At 40.1% G+C, this 3,869-nt stretch overlaps 1 protein-coding gene across 1 annotated transcript in view; it reads left to right on the forward strand.

Moving 5' to 3' along the window:
- Window positions 1-3,869, forward strand: part of LOC119419397 (TBC1 domain family member 8) — a 166,521-nt gene that overhangs the window by 24,804 nt on the left and 137,848 nt on the right. The window lies entirely within an intron of this gene.

The raw sequence follows: 3,869 nt of genomic DNA on the forward strand, positions 1-3,869 counted from the left end.
TTTCTTGGACTGTGAGGTCTCAGTCTCTGATAGAGGACATTTGCAAACCGAGGTGTACCGCAAACCCACCCACACAGACCAGTATTTGCAGTTTGACTCCCATCACCCTTTGGAGCACAAGTTAGGAGTCATCAGGACTCTGTATCACAGAGCAGACAGCATCCCCACTAGCTCAGGAGCCAGGCAGAAGGAGAAATCCCACACAAGACAGGCTCTAGAGCAATGTGGATATCTTAACTGGGCCTTCCTGAAAGCAGAGAAGAAACCCAAACAGGACTCCAGTCAGCCAACAGGTGAAAAGGAGGAACCCAGACCCAGACCAGTGGTCATTCCGTATGTTTTGGACTGTACTTATATAGCACCTTTCTATCTGATCAAGATACTCAAAGCGCTTTACATGACAATCTCTACAAAGATAACTGAACAAATCATTCTAAAGAGACTAATCAGTGCTTTATCACATTCATACACCGATGGGACACATCGGAGGCAATGTGGGGTTCAGTGTCTTGCCCAGGGACACTTCGGCATGTGACTGCTGGTGGATTCGAACCCACAACTCTTGCATTGGAGGACGACTGCTCTAACCACTCAGCTACAGCCGCCCAATGCCGTACACTATGTTGAGGGAGTATCAGAGAAACTGAGACGTTTATTTTCTAAACATAACGTCCCAGTGGCTTTTAAACCCCAAAATACATTACGGCAAAGACTGGTTCATCCCAAAGATCCAGTCCCCCGGCACAAACAGAGTAATATTGTGTATGTTGTTCAGTGTCAGGAGGGCTGTGATCAGTCTTACATCGGGGAAACAAAACAGCCACTGGCCAAAAGGATGGCCCAGCACAGAAGATCAACATCATCAGGCCAGGACTCTGTGGTCTACACTCATCTCCAGGCCAGCGGTCACTCTTTCAGGGATGAAGATGTTCACATCCTGGACAGAGAGGAACGATGGTTTGAGAGAGGAGTAAAGGAGGCCATCTTTGTGAAAAGAAATCGTCCATCATTAAACAGGGGTGGAGACCTCTGGGTTCATCTGTCCCCCTCTTACAATGCTGTGATTGCTAGTATCACTCAGCCCTCTGTGAACAGTAAACAGCCATCAGTGTGCAAATGATCCATTGTTAGGCTGATGGTCCTTCTTGAGCATGTGATCAGCTGGTTTTGGTTGTCAGCAGCAAACTGGTTGATCCACTCTGAGAAGGTGCTATTTATAAGACTGAGCTGAATACAGCACCTCAGACTGAGGAAGTCTCTTGGATGAGAGACGAAACATTTCTACATTTTTTTGTTTTGTTTTTTGAATGTCCAGAGGACCAGATTTAACTTTTTTTTTAGATTTTTCTACTTGGATTATTGAGAATGCATCAGGATATTGCTTCTGCTTGTTAACCAAAGCACAGCTCTGTTTTGTTTCATATCACTCAAACACAAGACGATCTTGGTGTTAAACGCTAACATGAATGGTGTCAGGCATGCACTTCTTCAAGTATTGTTAGGCTTTTGATTTGTTTGTTTTTTTGTTTAACATTTTTAGACCTTCCATTACATCTTTAACTCTGAGCGTTCTTCTTCAGATTATTTGTGTGAAGCCCAGCATTACATACATCTGTCTCTGTAAAAACCTCAGGACTGTAGCAGGAAGTGGAGTCAGAACCAAACTTCCTGAATTTCAGGACATTACAGATTTGCTAACTAGGACAGTTTACCACTGGACAGAACAATTGTGTTAATGGTTGTTTACAATGCTCTGGATGCTGTGTAAACTAGAAACAACAAATGAGCGAGAATATCCTTCAATTAATAAACCATTTGTTTCAAAATAAGTTGAAAAAAGCCAAAAAGACAAACAAAAACTGTTGAAATTTGGTCATTTATTTGAAGCAAGTTCTGCTCTAATAATGTGATAAACCTTTAGAAACAGGTGTGTTTACCGCTGGGCTTCGACACGTCTCACTTTACCTTTTTTTTTAACAAAGATCCAGCTTTTCTCTGCAGACTGGTCAGTCCAGCATTAAAACATTCTGACCTAAAAACAATGTTGCTGTAGAGACATAATACCTAATCATTTGATAATGGATAGACCTTTTTCACGCTTCTGTGTTTTAAAGCGGATGTGGTGTTCAACAACTTCCGGTGGCTATAGCGTTAGCATTAGACAGTGACGAAAATGGCTCAGTCTCGGCGCGGATGCTTTTGTTCAGTTCCTGGTTGTTCTTGTGGGGCAAGAAAACAACCATATCTGTCCCACCATGCTTTTCACAACGTACCCAGACCAAAGGAGGCGGTGGATCCGAGCAAACAGAAAAGATGATGGTCACAACTTCTGCATAAAGCCAGGGAGCACTTGTATGTAGCTGCATTTCACTCAGGAGGAGTTTGTCTGCAGATCCACCACCAGCTGCTTTAAAGGTTGAGCTGTTTCTTTCTCTTCACCTGGAATAATTTCACTGCACCAGCTAAGAGAGAGTCTGTTTTTAGAAGACTCAGAAACAGCAGCTTGCCCTCTCACAGAAAGCTAGCCAGACTGAAGCTGCTACTGGAGTCCACGTGAAACTCACTTCACCTGGTGCCACATCCACCCACAGGTAAATATCACAGTAAGATGCTACATTATAAACTTGTCATGGAGAGATCAAGTTACATGCACTGACTCACAAAATGTATTGATCTTCACGGAAATAATGTCAACAACAATAATAATAATGTGAATAAGTTCAATAATTGAAACAATCTTGCTAACAGTATTTTATTTAGTGGTTTTACTGGTGCACTCCCAGCTGTCCTCATTCTGCTCAGTCCTGTGTTGGTGGACTCTCACTCCTGATTGAGTCACCATGATTAGTCAGTGTCTTACCTGAGAGAAGATTGACTGAACTAAAGGCTTGGGCCAATTTCAACAATTTTATATCTGAATGTGAGGCCCATGTTTGTTTGTAATTCTTAAATATGATTCATATTTATTTTTGTTTACTTAATTTCATATTTATGTCCCAGGTTGAAGGCAGCAGTCCAGTCTCGTGTTGGTTCCGTTCCACTCGTGTCTCGTGCATCACAGCTTGTGGGTGAATTTCTGCTCTTGTTACCTTGAACCATCCTTTTGTCTTTTAGTTCATTGAACACTGGAAAGCCTCAGACTTGGCTCAATATTTATTTTAAGAATCTTTATTGCCTCCATTAGAATAGGTTTTTAACTTAGTGATAATAAAATGTATATTGTATCTTGGAACAGTCTCCTGCTTACTTGTAGACAAACCCAAGTGTCTTTTCTGTATAAATTATGTCCTTGGATGAAAGTCCTAAGGTCGTGTTGCAGTAAGTTTATAAAATAAAAATAACATCCATACCCAAGCTTGTTACATATTGTTCTAGTGTTATGTAATTAGTTATTTAAAGCTTTTGAGTTATTTTATACATTCTTCAATTAAAACACACTTGAGCAGCAAACTGTACTGTTTTTATTTAATTTGTGGATTGATTCAGTTGTATTGAAGGAAAACAAGTGTAATTTACAATATCTAGTAAAAAAAAAAAAAACTTAACTATTTAACATTTTATAACTGTACACTATAAATTGATAGTGGATTATAGATATTTGTCTCAAATTATGCTATTTCATTGTAAAGAAATTGGCACAGTTGTGTATTTTTCATGAATAACAACTATTTACAGTATTTACAGTGATTCACAGCTTGAGACTGAATATTAGAAATGCGAAGGAATGTTATGCACGATTGATGATAAATTAAAAGTCTTTGCTATTTTACGCTGGGTAACACCATTCTGGTATTGCTGCACTATCTTTCTGCGCAACAATGATGGAATTGGTGATCCTCTTACCATCTTGGCTTCTGAGAGACACTGAC

The sequence above is a fragment of the Nematolebias whitei genome, chromosome 13 (genome assembly GCF_014905685.2).
Source record: "Nematolebias whitei isolate Nwh7 chromosome 13, NemWhi1, whole genome shotgun sequence".
NCBI classification, from domain to species: Eukaryota; Metazoa; Chordata; class Actinopteri; order Cyprinodontiformes; family Rivulidae; genus Nematolebias; species Nematolebias whitei.